General features: G+C 39.4%; 1 protein-coding gene across 21 annotated transcripts in view; it reads right to left on the reverse strand.

The window, feature by feature from the left end:
- The window catches only part of ZBTB20 (zinc finger and BTB domain containing 20), a 774657-nt gene that overhangs the window by 373827 nt on the left and 384146 nt on the right, over positions 1-16684 (reverse strand). The window lies entirely within an intron of this gene.

The following is a 16684-nucleotide window of genomic DNA, read 5'->3' on the forward strand; positions in this document are numbered from 1 at the left end:
TTCAGGCCCCCCAAATCACCCCAAGGGTAGTCTTATGTGATTTAAAGTCTTAATGACTTGTAGCCTATGAACATTGTACGTCTTCTCCATCAAAAGATCATGTCAAACTGATAAAATTGAATCAGGTGGGATATAGAGGCACAAGAAGGCAAAAGGAGGGTAGCAAAGGGAAGAAAGAACTGCACCCCCTCTTCTACTCTTGGGACAACACTTCCAAAAATAAACATCTTATCAAAAAATCCAAAGCCAGTACCAAAAAATGGTATTTCACTCCCAGTGAAGTGTTAAGAACAAATTCAGAAAAGAAAACATGTCTATGGTAATTTCATACAGATTTCCTCGGATAGTAACCAGTTGTGAGCTATCCCGACACACAGGAGTTTTACACGTTGTTCAGCTTACACAGAACCCAGCACCAGGAGATGCCATGTGGGTTTGTGAAACTCCCTGGGGCATACTGCATCCATAAGCCAAGGAACAGAAATTGCACTGATCCATACATGCAGCTCTTCATCTGTGACATATTGATAATTACTCTTTATTTGTGAATTAAATCCAAGTTATAAAAACAAGTTTCAGACATTTGTCACAAACAGGGTGCATTTGACTTAACTCTTTCAGAACTCGATCTAGCTACTGTCTCCAGGAAATGGGAGCTAGCGTTGAAAGGGCCTGATACTATGGTAGGATTGTGGCCTTGATAGAGAGAGAGAGAGACTGACTTGAATTTTAATCCCAAGTCTTCCACTGATTAACAATATAGATTTAGGCGCATCACTTAAATGGATCTGAATCTCAGTTTCATTACCTGTGGAATGAAGAATAAAACCACTCATTTTGTAGGAACATTGTGAGGATTAGAGATAGTCCCACAGCAATGTCCTCCTCATAAAGGAGGTCATTAAATATTAATTATTATATGTTTAAGAAGACCTTTTGGCTGTGTCTTTCCATTGTATAAATGATACATAATTCTTTTGGGAGTAAAAGAAGAAGTAAGGTACTTTTTATGCTTGTTTAATCAAAGGCCAACTTTTTGGTGATCAGGTGTGTTCCAAGTAATGATAGAAATGAAAGCATCTCATAGTGTAACATTTTCACTGGAGGATCTTAAAGCACTTAGTAAGCCTCGACTTTTGTGATGCGGCTACTCTCATTTAACTATTGGGCCAAATGAAGCTCGGAGATCCATCCCCCAGATGAATAACAACTTTTAAACAATCACCACCAGGGGTGAGTAGAAATTCTGTCTTTAACATCTAAACCACATAGTGTCCAGCTGGGTAATAACTGTGGCAAGGTCACAGATACAAAGGGCCATGCTCTCCCCAGAGCTCTTTGAGATTATGCAGTGAGGCCAAAACCATTAGGTAATGCTGTGTACATCTGCTGAGATAACAAGGGTGAGTCAGGGTTAGGTCAGGGTTTCAGGTTATAGGGGTGGGGTGAAGAGTGGCTTTCAGATCGAATGCTGAGAGCGGTTTGACTGCAGCAGCAGACAAGCCCCATAGTATTTAACATAAGAGGAAAGAAAGAGGAGGGAGCCACTGCCGAGAGATGGTGGGTGGGAGCACGGAACCCGTGGGGCTCCAACAGGGAACTGTGCCTCAAAGAGGAGACCCTCCCATGTGTGCACACACACTGAGAAGCGGACAAAAAAGCCCAGGGTGCAGCATAAATCCTGCTATCCCAATAACACACACAGATGTTCTACCATTGTTTTCTTTTATGCACATTTTAATTAAGAGATCAGAATCAAGCATTAAAATGTTATTAAATGGCTTGTTTACATTTTCACTATATGTCATTTATTATGCATTTTCTAAATGTGTATCTATTCAGAAGGGCTATTTGGAATTTTTATGTCACTGTTACAATTGTGCCTCTAACGCACACCAGTTTGAGCTAACCAAGAAACTGTCGGAGAGTAGGATAGAAACTCTGGCTTCTCTTACTCTCAGTCAAGCAACCCCATCCCCCATCACACCTCCCTGCAGTGTGACAAACGGCACTGGCACCACTGTACTCAGCACTACAGGATGTCCCAGGTCCACAGCAGCCTTGCTGATTATTCATGAGAGGCCCATTTTTGCATATTGTCCTGTTGTCTTCACAAGAAAACAGTCTCTCTATCCATGCCATACCCTTCCCCGAGCAGTTCTGAAAACCTCGGGAACTCAAGGCTACCACACGGAGGAACCTGGCCCCCTCCCAGTGGCACAGGCTCTCCCGGAGAAGACACAGTGGGAGAAGCCAGAACGAGATTTTTTTCTCTCCTCATCCCATCACTTATTTCTAGTCTACCACTTATCTCAAAGTATCCCTGCAGGAATCCCTTGAGTTTTCTGTATTATTCTAGAGTTGAAACAGACACCCAAACCTCACGTTCTCCCAGGCTCCACAGATACTAAGACTTATTCACACAATCCACCTGCAAATGTGGGGCACAGGTGTCCTGTAGTCTGCCTGCCCCATACGGCCCAGAAGCCCATGGTCATGTTATGCCTTATGAATTGTGGTGCACAGAATTATAAGGCAGAGGGCAGGACTCATATCTCATGCATGTTCGGTTCAGTGCCTAACATATTGTGAGTGCCCAATCAATCCAAATAAGAGAGGTAGGTTTCCTTCCTTCCTCCCTCCTTCTCTCTCTCTTTCTTTCTTCCTCGCTGCCCCCTTTCCCTTTGTCTGATTGTTATCCAGGATAAAGCAGAATGCTTGCACACAGCAGGCACAAGACAGGAACGCATTCTAATTCACTGTCAGATTATATTGCTTATACTGTCTCATTTGCAGCATTACTGATCTATAGAAGTATTTCCATAACTCTAAATATAACCTTGAGGTTAAGAGTTGAGTTGAGTCTGCTATACCTGGTGGACCAGATAGGATCCTGAGAAAAGTAATGGCACAGCTTTAAATGGAGTTTCTTTTAAAAGGAAAGTTTAAGATGTTACCACAGAAAGAGTAACATTGGCACAATTCTCTGGAGAGCACCTTGGCAAATAATGCATCAAAAACTTAAAAAGATATGAAATACTACTTGACCCAGAAATTTCACATTTAGCAGTATATCTAAAAGAAATAACCAAAGGGGCGTCTGGGTGGCTCAGTTGGTTAAACATCTGATTTGGGCTCTGGTCATGACCTTACAGTTCATGGATTCGAATCCTGTGTCGTGCTCTGTGCGATGGCTCAGAGTCTGGAGCCTGCTTCAGATTCTGTGTCTCCCTCTCTCTCTCTCTGTCCCTCCCCCACTTGTGCACGCTTTCTCTCTCTCAAAAGTAAATAAATAAATATTAAAAGACTTTAAAAAATAGGAGAAATTACCAAAGATCTACACAAAGATTTAGAAGCAAGAGTTTTTATCATGGCATTACTTATAATTGTGAAAATTTGGAAACTTTGACAATATATGGTTAAGTAAATGATTGCACATCCATGTGTTGGAATACTATGTAGTTATTAAAAATCATATATTGAACATTACTTAATGACATGAGAATTTTTTTTGGAATATTGTTAAATTAAAAGGCTTATCAGCCAACAGTATGGAAAGGTTGATCTGTTATTTAAACCTTTCAAAATTAAGTATTTTTTTTTACTTATTTAGAGAGAGACAGAGACAGGATGAGTGGGGAAGGGGCAGAGAGAGAGAGGGAGAGAGAAAATCCCAAGCAGGCTCTGCTCTGCCTGCACAGAGCCTGATGTGGACCCAAACCCGTGAAACCGTGAGATCATGACCTGAGGCAAAATGAAGAGTTGAACACTTAAATGACTTAACCACCCAGGCACCCTGCTAAGTTAAATATTTTTAAAGAAATGATATATGTGTATACACCTAGTGAAAAAAAGACTGGAAAAAAAGTGGTTGTTTCTGGGAAGAACAATTTTAAATAAGTTTTGTTTCTTTTGAACTTTTCCATAATGAAAGCCCATTACTTATATAGCAAAATATTACTTAAACATTACTATTTAATATTTACCATAAATATTACTATTACTTAAAATAGTAACCTACACATAATTTCCTTCCCTAAACATAAGTTCCTCCCCTAAACTTTCTATAGGCATTTTTGTACCTAGGAGTCTTCCCTTTCCCATTTTTATAGATACTGTGTGTTGCTTTCAAACATCTTAAGTGTTTGATACTACGTAGTTGTAATAGATACCTCTTAAACAAAAACTTTTAGTAGTCTATGATTTCAGTCTTAGGCCTCTCCTTAGAAAAAATTCCAATGGCCTGTGAGTTAATGATATGGAATCTTAAGAAGTAGAACAGGGCTACTATGGCTGGTTCTCCTGAAGTCATAAATTTTGCTTTCAATTTAGGCTTCATAATAGTAATGCATATCATCAAGTTTTATTACTTAAGCCCGCATACCACTTTTGCCTATTTTGATTTCCAAACTCTTATTTATGTCATCAATACTGTATCTGTCTCATATATGCTGATGCTATAGAGAATACATGAAACTTAGAGTCCATCATTCAGGAAAAAGCCATCATAGGTTTGGCCAAGCAAGGAGTTCAGCTGAATGCAGTCTAGTTCCCCCTGCAGTGTTTGATGTAATAATCAGGGTGCTTCTTGCACCCACAGCTCCTTGTTAGAGATACTGCTCTTTCTGCAACTTTTACTCACACATACACCCACCAGGCATAGGCTACTCTTCAAGGGATTATAAAGTAGAAAGAAAATGGAGGAGTCATAACTGGTCACAGGTAATCTCAAGTCATAAAACAGGACAAGGACATTTAGTACCAACAGAAGAACTGAGTGGAGATGTGAAGAAAAGCCAAGCTCTGATACCAGGTCTATAGAAGTTCCATGAAGCCCTGCTGCAAAGGTTACTGGAACAGCCCTGGACCTGGTATAGTCTCAACAGAACTTCTCCTTGGAACTCCTTCATTGTGCCATGTATATCTCAAAAACATATCCCCACCACTGAGCAAACAGAGTCTCTATTTCTTAAATAAAATAATAATACGAGTAGTATCTGACATCCAAACTTTGAGATTTCAATAGATGTAAAACACACTTTTTTAAGCATGAGTTTCTGATTTCACCATGGAAATTTGAAATAGCTAAAGTGGAGCATCACAAGTTTCTATGTCAAGTCAATGGAATTATAAATTTAAGTGTAAATGATGTATAAGTGGGGACACCTGGGTGGCTCAGTCGGTTAAGCCTCTGAATTTGGCTCAGGTCATGATCTCATGGTTTGTGGGTTCGAGCCCCATATTGGGCTGCCTGCTTTCAGTGCAGAGCCTGCTTAGGATCCTCTCCCTCCATCTCTCTCTGCCCCTCCCCCATGCGTGCTCTCTCTCTCTCTCTCTCTCTCTCTCTCTCTCTCTCTCAAAAATAAATAAACATTAAAAAAATGATGTATAGTGATTACAGTTGCGTGGCAACCATTTACTAAGGCAGGGAGTTACTCTTGAAATGAATTTGCAGGCTTCTGGGTTCCTACTGGATAATGGCGGCAAACTAAATTTGAATTTTTCAAATATTCTCTAAAAGTAATGTAGATCAACAAGAAGAGAAAATAAAACAACTCGTGTCTATAGCATAACTAAAAGAGAAAGTTACAAACTTCAATTTCTGCATAAGTAGGGAAGTAAACATTCGGAAATGAGAAGAGCTAACTTGGGAGCCCGTACTAGAATGGTATCTGGAGGCAATGCTACCTGGGAGTCCAGGAGGACTGTTTTCTCTAGGAAATAATCAAAGCTTTAGGAAGGAGAGGTTTTCCGGAACAACCATCCTGTGAAAAGTATAAATGCCAGGGCCCTTCCAAGACCTATAGAATCAGAATTTCCAGAAGTGATATCCAGACGTCCACATTTTTAAACTCCAAAAGTGATTCTGAAATGCCCCAGGGATGAGAACCAGTGTGCTACTGGGCAAGTTCAACCTTTATAAATTCATCTCCCCTAACTTCACAAGCACAAAAACTCTGCTCTTGCCAGGCTAGTCTCCTTGTTCTCCATCCTTTATTTTTATTTATTTATTTAGAAGCGGGGAGGGCAGAGACAGGGAGAGAGAGAATCCCAAGGACATTCCACGGTGTCAGCACAGAGCCCGATGTGGGGCTCACTCTCACGAACCGTGAGGTTATGACCTGAGCTGAAATCAAGAGTCAGACACTTGGGGGCGCCTGGGTGGCGCAGTCGGTTAAGCGTCTGACTTCAGCCAGGTCACGATCTCGCGGTCAGTGAGTTCGAGCCCCGCGTCGGGCTCTGGGCTGATGGCTCAGAGCCTGGAGCCTGTTTCCGATTCTGTGTCTCCCTCTCTCTCTGCCTCTCCCTTGTTCATGCTCTGTCTCTCTCTGTCCCAAAAATAAATAAACGTTGAAAAAAAATTTTAAAAATAAAAAAAAAATAAAAAAAAAGAGTCAGACACTTAACCGACTGAGCCACCCAGGTGCCCGTCCTTGTTCTCCATCCTTGCTTTCCCCCAAAGAGATAGTTAATTTATGTCTTCATGCATCTTCTCCCGACTTCTCTCTCTCTGAAATACGGTGTATTCTCCCTACTGCCTGTTTAAATTGTCCCCACTTCCAAAATTGGGTTCAAGTTTTACCTCCCTTCTAACTCACATGCATTCCACCTACATTAATAAACTACAGAATATGTGCTTTCCCCTCTGTCTTATATCCTTATGGAAACAATAATTTATCTTTGTCTTACATCTCAGTGAGATCATAAACCATGTAAGTCCTCAGGACATGTTCATATGTTTTTGGTGGGACCGCTTTGCTATATATACATTCAAGACTTTCCAGAGACAGCAAAATGAATGAAAGTAGCACCTTTATATTCATCATCAAACAACATAGGGGATACACATTTACCTCAAAAACTGCTCAGAATCCACTCCTTGTACTCTGTAAGCTTACGTTCTAAAGACTATGTATGTAGAAGTGAAAAAAAGTGAAGAAAAAAAAAGATAAGCAAGGGTTTGCAGCTCTAGCACTATTCCTTCTTCTGCGTTCCTGAGTCATATATCCAAATGCCTACTCAATTTCTTTACTTAGATAAGAATTGCAAAGTCAACATGCCCCAAATCAATTCATAATTATCTCTGCCCCCAATTCTGCTCTTTCTTCCATTTCTCCCATAGCTCCCAATTCCATGGAGTTCACGATACTGCCATTCATCCAGTTGCTCAGGGAAAACACTTGGGACTCACCACACCTGGTGCATCTCCTTCTAATCTCTACCACATCAAGACCCTCAGCAATTGCTTTCAAATTACATTCAAATTATTCGGAATTGAACTCCTTTCCTGCTGCCATACTGGGCTGCCACTCACATACTGGGCTCCCACAATAACCCCTGACTAGTCTTCCTCCTCTACCTTTGACCCTTTAAGCCTGTTTTCCACAGAGTAGCCACAGATCTCTTTTAATTTATAAACTAGAGCATATACCCTTTTGAAAACCTGCTAACAGCTTCCTGTCAGTCTTTACCATGACCTCTGTGATCTGGTCTATATCTAGCCACGTGACCATTTTTGCTTTACTCCACTTGAGCCACACATTTCTTCTTCTTCCTGGGATAATTTAAGTTGTTCTTACAGATTTTATAATATGTATTCCCTCTGCCCCATATCCTCTTCCTCCTGATCACCACATGCTTGGCTCCTTCTCATTATTTTAATCTCCGTTCAAATGCCCCCTGTTCAGAGAGAATTTTTCTACCTGCCCTACCTCAAAGGACACTCTCTCCATCATCTATCCCTATTTTTCACCCCTGTATCCTCCCTTGGTTTCTTCCTAGATCTTGTCATTATTTTAAATGATATATTTTTGCTTACTTAATTATTGGTTTCTCTTCTTTCATTATAAAGTAAGTTTCATAGGGGATTTTGGTTAATTTTTCATTATATCCCCAGTAAGTAGAACAACATCTAAAACATTATAGGCGGTTGATAGATATTAAATGACTGAATGAATAAAGTGTTTCAAATCTCATCCCAGTCATATCAACTTTAAATAGAAAATTTTTATTCTGCATGGTGTAGTAGCTGCCCTGGATTGTCCCAGACACCCCTGTTCTTTCAGTCAACTGCACAAGCCAATCTGGGCACCCACCTACATGCTACAGCTCAGGTCTTAGAATATAGTTCTTGGGAGAAGTAAAGTGAAATTAGATAGTCAACTAAAACTAATATCTCCTTTGAATCTACAAAGGGAGAATTTCTCCCTGGTCCTGGTGTCTTAGACTAGCATGGAATGCTGACATGCCCATCTTGCACTCGAAGAATTCCCAATCTGGATGGAAAGTGGGGTATCCTTTTGTACTCTTTATTTTGTGAAACTACCAAGTATGACTCATCCTTCTATCCACAGTGTTCAGAACATTGCTGAGCAGATAGTAGAGCTTCAATAAATGTTTATTAAACAAATGAACAAACCAATCCATGAAAGAAACAATAACAATTTTAAGTGCTATTCTTCTATGTCTTAAGTTTTGTAATAGTATTAACTGATCTCAGTGAATAAAGAAATTGCCTCAATTAGACATATACTATATAAAATTCATTCCTGCAGCTTTCCCCCTCTCCCCCCTTCACAGGTTAAATTGAAAAACTCCTTGTGAAGGACTCTGTCTTATCCAACTTGTATCCTCAGTTCTTAGCAGAATGTCTGGCTGTAAAAGGAGAAAAACTCCAAAGCAAAGGATAGAGAAGTTAGAAGTCCTGGCAGTAATCGGAGAGTATTAAAGAACGCCAGTCTGACATGATTATCAGATGTTAGGTGATGAAAATCATGCCAGCTAACATATGGATTCCTACCCTGTTTCTATGGAAGACTTGAGCTCTAAAATTATTTCCTGAACACAGGGGATCAGAGCTGATGCTGATTATTTACTATGAGTCTGCTACTTTCCAGAATATTGCTGATCAAAGTGCTAGACACTCAATGCATGCAATTCTACACCTCTTTACTCAAGTCTCCTATAGTTAGGTAAAATGCTTTAGCAAATGGATGCTATAAAAAATAGTTCCTAATAGCAGGTTCTTTTCAAATATAGGATGAAATATACAACACAACTATTAAATCAATAGGCTCATGAGTGTCCCTTTTGGTTAGGGTAACTGACTGCCTTGGTTTACCTGAGAAGATTCCTAGGATGTAGGACTTTCAGTGTTAAAACAGGGAAAGTTCTGGGTTAGCCAAGAAGAGCTGGTCACCTAATCATGACATAACTTGTTAATTTAATTAACAGCTATTCATATACATCTATACATAGCAGTTTTACATATATATAGAATATGATAGACCCTGGGCATTACCAGGCCACAAACATGAGAGGATTAAGGATGAGTCCACCTGTGTTGTACTAGTACACTATAGGAAGTGCAATTCCCTTTGTTTAATTTTCTGTCCGTGTTCCATCTCCCCCACCACCATATTGGATCTCTTTCTTATGTTTTAAAATTGTATACTTGTATTGATTTTATTATAGTCAAAGGATATTAATTTGGGCTGTTAGGACAATTTCCTTCTCTCCAAAAGAAAGGGAAAAGTGAGACTGGTCTCCATTGACGCATGGACTCATCTGTTTTTTACAACCCCAAATGTGGTAATTTATGATGGTGATGTCACTGCAGAGAATTAAAATTTTCCTAACCCAGAATGTGTGTTTTCTACATATTCCAGGACTGAACACATGCAGATTAAATTCTAAAATCCAAAGTGAGATCTACAAAAGGATCCCAGTCTGAATTCTGCTGAGGTTTTATTGTAAGACAAACTGGGACAGCCTCTCATGGTTTCCTCCACATCCTGGTGGCCCCCTCACATGCATCATCTGGCTTTAAGGAGGTTGCCAAATAGTAGTCAGTCTGGGGGCAAGGGATAGTCATTCGAATCTGGATTACAATCTGAAAAGTATTGCATTTTGCAGAGTTTACACTGCTAGGCTTTAAACATTGAAGGGCAATATCTTCTTTCTAAATATCTCTGGTCAGTCTTAGTAACTAGACCTACTTTTGAGGCTCCATTTCTTTTATGTCTTTTAAATTTAATGATAAAGAGGAAAGATCTAAATTTATAATACACATGAAACAGTGAAATTAGGAAAAAAATTCTATTTGATGTGAGCCTGTTTTTTTTTAAGCTCCCATGACTAAAAAGATCAACAGTTACGTACATTTGTAATATTTATGCCTCCCAGACTCAGTGTAATGAGTTTCATCTCTGATCGAATTTTTATAACTGACTTTCATTTACCTGTGAAATAGAAAGCTTTGGTAGGCTCTTGCCCTAAAGAATCAGATGCAAAAGTTAGTTCTATTGCAACGAACGGTAGGAAAAAAAATCACCCTAACATGCTACTACTGCATTCTTCTGCTTTTTACAGAAAAAGAAAGCTAGGGCTCTAGATACCAATGCTGCCATATGTGAAGTACAGCAGACTGGTGTATCAAAACCTGAGAAGCATGGTCATCAGCTCTCTTCCATGAAACTGTGGTGTGTCCTCTTGACTTGGGCCAAGTGCCTGGCTGAGAGAACTCTCCCACAAGATAAGCACGTTTCAGAGCACGCCCTTGTCCTAGCTTGGGTTTAAAAAAGCCCAACTCTACATTCCGTTCAGGGCTGTGGTTATGTAGGTAAGCCCAAACAGAGGAGCACGACTGTCTCCATTAAACTGGCTGGAACTCAGGTTATACTAATTCAGCCTAAATAGAAAACCTCTGCTTTTCAATCCCTTTGTTCTCGTGGATGTCACAGCTCCCTGCTCTATTCGCTTCCTTTTATAGTCTTTCCTCACCAAGCATTTCAGGGGGAAAAAAAAAAGCTAAATAAAGATCACAGCCTGTTCCATTGTGTCCCCTTCTTCTTCATCATCTTCTTTTCCATTTGTGCAATGTTGTGGCACCTATTAACTACCAATGTTTTCAGAATGACATTATACAAGGTGCAGGCTGTACCACTGTGCCCTAAAAATATCAACAACTGCATTAGTCTCACAATAATTAATGGCAGGCATTATGCAAATGACAACTTTTTCGCTGCAAAATAATGACATTTCTTCATTTTGAGCAGAGTTATGCAAAACAATGAATTTAGGATGATAAATCACACAGGAGAATTAAGAAAGCCATAACGTTCCTGCCCAGGCAGGCAGAAAGATAGACAGACCAACAATTTAGAAGACATTGTTTGTTCTCACACCACTATAAAAAATCATAGCCAGTCGGCCATTAATGTGTGTGGGTTTTTTTCCTTCTCCCCTTTAGGCAACAATGCATAAGGGGATGCTAAATTCTAGCAATTGGATCATTACAAGTCACAAGCAAATTTTTCTTTATTAACCTTAATAAGTCATTCACTCAGAGACTATAGTCATCAGGCAAATAAAAAGTATCACATGCCATTCTGCTACACATTAACTAATTCCTTATGCAAACATCACAACATATAGCAATTACTGCCGCTCAAAAAAACAAAGTCATTTTCAATTTATTTTATTGCTTTTATACTTGGCCATTTCCCGTAGCACATTATCGTTTCTTTCCATAACAACCCGAGGTGGAATGGAGAAGAATTTCAGTAGCAACGAGCACTTCCTCTAGCCACCTCTGTCATACCTTTTTCCCCTTCAGTGGCTGCTGAAAGAGGTTAGGAACAGGGTGGGTGTGCATGTGCTCCCTCAGCTAATCTCCAAAGCTCTAATGGGAATGGCACTGTCAACCCTTACCCCTGTGACAAAGGGGGTCAGGAGTAGGCTAAGAGACTGGGTCTGTCTCCCACACTTGCTACCATAAGGCTGACGGCTTTCCTCGATTCTGTAGCACAGGGTAAGAGTGCGGGTTTGGATCTGCCACTAATAGGTGAACATTAAAGTCAATATATTCAGTGTTAAGCTGAGAGATGCCTGTTATGGTTAATGAGAATTATGAGGCTAGTTCATCATGCATCACTCAGTGCATAACCTGTCCCTTCAAGAGTTCTAAGTGAAGAACAATGATAAATATTGAAACCCCACCCTCCAATGTCAGATAGACCCTCTTTGTTGTTTCTGTTTTATTCCATAGCACCGTTTATCCAAGCTCTCAGGATGTAAGACAAACACTAAGCAAACCTTACCTGTGCCCAGTAGATTTTTTAGCCCATTTTACAGATTGACAAGTGGATTCTAAGCAACTAGGGGCTTTTCACAAAGTTGGACAAGGAAACAGGTCAGATCTGACTAATTCTCCAATGTTCTAACCTCTGAGGCCATGGCCTCTTTCTCATAATCATGAGCACTCTTTCCTGCTGGTAAACAATTATGCTGAAAACAGCCTGTACATGTCCTTGTTCACACAATAGGATCATCATCTCTCTCTGTTCTCTTAAATCCACAATCCATTCCCCCTTTTAAAGGTAGAACATTTCCAAAATACACGAGGGAAAAGCTCCCTTTTCAGCTTCTCTTCCTGAAGGTAATAACATTTTGCAGTTCTCCTTAAATAAAATCCAGCCCATGCTGGATCAATAAGAATGATGCCCATTTCCCTAATGGCAGCCGATTGCCATTTGCTATTCAAATCAGACTAGATAAATTACAGTACATGCCAGGGAACAGGCCAGTGAATTAAGACAGGCCTCCAGAGGACCAGCGATATTATTAATCTTTTAAGACACTATCATATTTCTTCTTGACAGTGTGCGTAGACTCACAGACACACTGCACCCAGATTGAAATATCAGCTGCTGAAAAAATCAATAGTGTTAGAAACACAATAATTTTTGGTCTGCAGGGCCTACACTAAGCAACACTTGTACCCCTCTGTGCCATCTCTTCTCTTCCCAGTTCCCATTTTCTCCTCCTACTTTCTTGCTCTTCCCTTTCCATTTGCATTTAAAAGCTAGTAAGGGCCAAATGACAAGATACTATGAAGGAGTTTCCACTGCTAACACTAGCCATTGTGGTCAAAGCCTTGATTTTCCATGGGCTGTTTGCAACACAATATCACTAGACTAGTATCAGATTTTGGTGTAGGATTGTTCTTCCTATGCACTTAATGCAGACCCCCTAACCCTATACATTTGATTCTGTTTTATGAAGAAATGCAGATATTGGGGTGCCTGGGTGGCTTCGTCTGTTAAGTGTCTGACTTTGGCTAAGGTCATGACCTCATGGTTTGTGGGTTCAAGCCCCACGTCGGGCTCTGTGCTGACGGCTCGGAGCCTGGAGCCTGCTACAGATTCTGTGTCTCCCTCTCTCTCACTGCCCCTCCCTGGCTTGTGCTGTCTCTTTCTTTCAAAAATAAATAAACAGTAAAAAAATTCTTTTAAATGTGGATATTTAGGGAGATGGGCATACTCAGAAATCCCTGGAGAAGCAGAATGGAAAGAAATATAAATAATAGAAACCTGGACCAAAAATGGAAAAAAGGGGAATCGCTGAAAAGTGAGGTGAACAAAACAAAACAAAATAAAACAAAAGACTACAGGGGAAATAGGGAGCACTATGAGGTGGGAAAGAATCTTTGAGTTATAGTCTAAAATTTGGAGTTTCAGCCCTGCTCCTGCTATCTACATATTGTACGATTCTGCCAGCTACTTAATCTTTCATAGTCTTGGTTACCTTATCTATTAAGTAAAACAATATAGCCACTTACCTTGTAGCAGTCTTGTGAGGGTTAACTAACAAGATGTGAGAGCTTTCTAAATAATAAAGAGTTTGTAAGTGGTTAAAAACAATATAAATTTTATTTCTACTAAAGAAGGGTTTCTGGAAATATGTCTGTTGTTTTTCCTTTCTGGAACTAGAATATCATAAATGGACTTTGCATGCTATCAATAAATAAGTAGGCAGATACAGAAATGGTATTTAGGGCCTTATTACTGGGAGCCAGTAGAATTTGACCTAAAACCAAAATCTGTTGCCTTTCAGCCAATACCTTTCACATTTTACCAGGCCGGTTTTGCCTTTTTCATCTCTTACTCCAGATTTGAGGCTTCAATTCTAATTCATATTGTTTTTCAACTGGGGAAGCAAATCAGACAAAGACAAAGCATAAAACAAGACAAGAAACCACCATGCTTTGCATATCTTTGTTTGATACTCTCTTGATCCCAAGTCTCTCTCCAGTTACTTTCCATTTGTCTTCCTTTCCTGGCAAAATGTATTGAAAGAATTGTCTCTATGAGCCATTACCATATCTTCACTTTCTATTCTTTCCTCAACACAATCCAACAAGGCTTTTATCCATCCCACTCTACCATGTCTGCTGTTGCCAAATCCAAGGTGCACGTTTTCATTCTCATTTTACTCAACTTCTCAGCAGCGACTTAACATGGTTAACAAATTCCTCCTACTTGAGACTGTGGCTAGTTTCTGGGACACCTCTCTTTCTACTTCTTCCTCCTACCTTATTGGGCACTTAAAACCTATTTAAGTCTCTTCAGATTTGAAATTTATTACTTATAATTCTACCTTAAGTGACTTCTGACTTGGGATAAACACAGCATATTTGGCAAAACAACAATCTTAGAAGGTGCTTGTGAGATATCCAGATTTTGAATGTCTGGCTTTATGACTCTGAAATGCAGAATAGAGCAGAAAATCTGGTTCTTCTAAATAAATGGCTTCAAGCTCATTTATTCTTACAGCAAAAATTATTAACAACTGACAATTATCCTTTGAGTAGAAACCAGCCAAGTAGACTTCTACATATAGCCAAAACACAGAGTATCTTCAATGGCACAGAATTTCAGAGCACATGTTAAACTTGAAATGCACATATATGCAGCCCCTCATAGTCCTACAAGATTTACCTAACTGTTCTACCCACTTTCTTCCAACAGTTGATCTTTGAGGTCTACATTGCAAGAAGTAAAGATGAAAACCCAGAATAACTTGAATATGATTTCAATTCTAGGTTGGACCCGTGAACCCTAGCAAAAGCATGAAGATTTCTCATAAGAACAGAATATATGCTCTAGCAATCGACAGATGAAGCTTGAGTTCGCCTTTATCTCAGGAGAAGAAACAGCCCTTTCTGACTTATGAATACATCCGAAGAGCAATACCTGAACAGAGTCATTTCACCACACATCTGTCTCTAAGTTTTGATAACATTGTAACATATAAGGTCACTGATATGACAAAATATCACAAGATAGCACAGGGATTACCAAAGCCTAAAATTAGCCAAATATGCTGTTTGGAGAGATTCCCAACAACTTCTTTTGAATGTGATATTACCAAGAATATGAATACAGGGTATTTTCTTAAGAAAAAAAAAAAGGGATGTTCTCATTATTTGCATGTCATTTGCAACCCAGGAGTAGACTCTTGCGTTCCTTTCTACTTAAATTCTTCCACAGTCAGCTTGCCAGGTCTGTAACCAAGGTCTTTCTTTTATCTAGATTAGAACAAATATTCCATTTTGAATCATGAAAACATATCAGCAAAATTCCCAGAGTTAATACTTTTATTTAATTATATACATATATTTATTAGTTTTTTTATGAGCTGTTCCACTAAGTTAAACTTTAACCATATTAATCCAGGGGAAAAACTCCCTGATTGCCAACCAACAATTTTGTAAACAGTTATCTCATGAGTTAAATATTAACTTGAAAAATTTAACTCAAAACTCCAAACAAGCAGGAAGAGCCAAAAGGCCAGTAGAAAACAATAAAGATTTTGCTGCCTCTGGTATATCAGATCCCCTTGGAAGAGAGTGACAGTTAGGCAAGGGAGTATTTTGGTGACAGCTGAATGATGTGTAGAATTGGGGTAAGGAAGGGGAAAACAAGAAAGGAGTCTGGAAGACACCTACTGCTTATCATCAAAATCTCAAAACTTAGAGCCATGAGGTCAAGATCTCATGGAATAGAAAATTCATGGGAATATGAATCCACTGATAATGTCCACAGGAATTCAGGGACAATAAAGGTATGTGCTTCCAGAATATGGACACATTGTTTTTTTAAAACCAACATAGGTAAGCTATACAATATAAGGCTGGCTGGCCCTTATTGCCTGCCTGCCACTGAACCTCCTGTGGAACATTCTGGGCCCACTCTGCCATTAGAAACCATGGAATGAAGACTGATCTGCCTGTCCTGGTTCCATTTGATAATAATAAAATAAAGTTGAAATGCCTCTGTGCAGTACTGGGTTGTTAGGGACTATGATTTCAAGTTCTAAGCCACCATCACTGCCCATCAATTCATCTCCTGATTAATAGAAACACAGCACCTAAGGAAAAATTGGATCTAGGCAGCGGACCAACGTCGGAATGGTGTTATCATAAATATTGTCCTCTGGTTAGGTTTTTGGCTCAAAAATTTCAAGAAAACCCACATGGTCAGATAATTTACACAATTTTGATCTCTGTGTTGTAAGATAAGCTTGATTCATTTTTCATGCTGTTTCAGGGGTGGTTAGGAATTACTAAGGTTCTTCCTGTTGGTCTGCTAAATAACAGTCCTGTTTGCTGATTAAAAAACAAAACAAAACATTAAAATAGAGTCTTTTTAGTGAAGGTCTTTTAAGGAAGACTCTCATCTGCCCTGTAGATAGATTGAGACTACATAATGTGAGTTGCTCAAAAGAAGGGTGGGATTAGATGGAGAAAGAGGAAATTCATGAATGCAGAAGGAACAATCCTTAGATAGACATGGATATCTTAGTTAGATACAAGAAATATGATACAGCTCATAAAACCTTA

Source organism: Herpailurus yagouaroundi, unplaced genomic scaffold (assembly GCF_014898765.1).
Source record: "Herpailurus yagouaroundi ecotype Mexico unplaced genomic scaffold, PumYag 162, whole genome shotgun sequence".
In the NCBI taxonomy this organism is placed as follows: domain Eukaryota; kingdom Metazoa; phylum Chordata; class Mammalia; order Carnivora; family Felidae; genus Herpailurus; species Herpailurus yagouaroundi.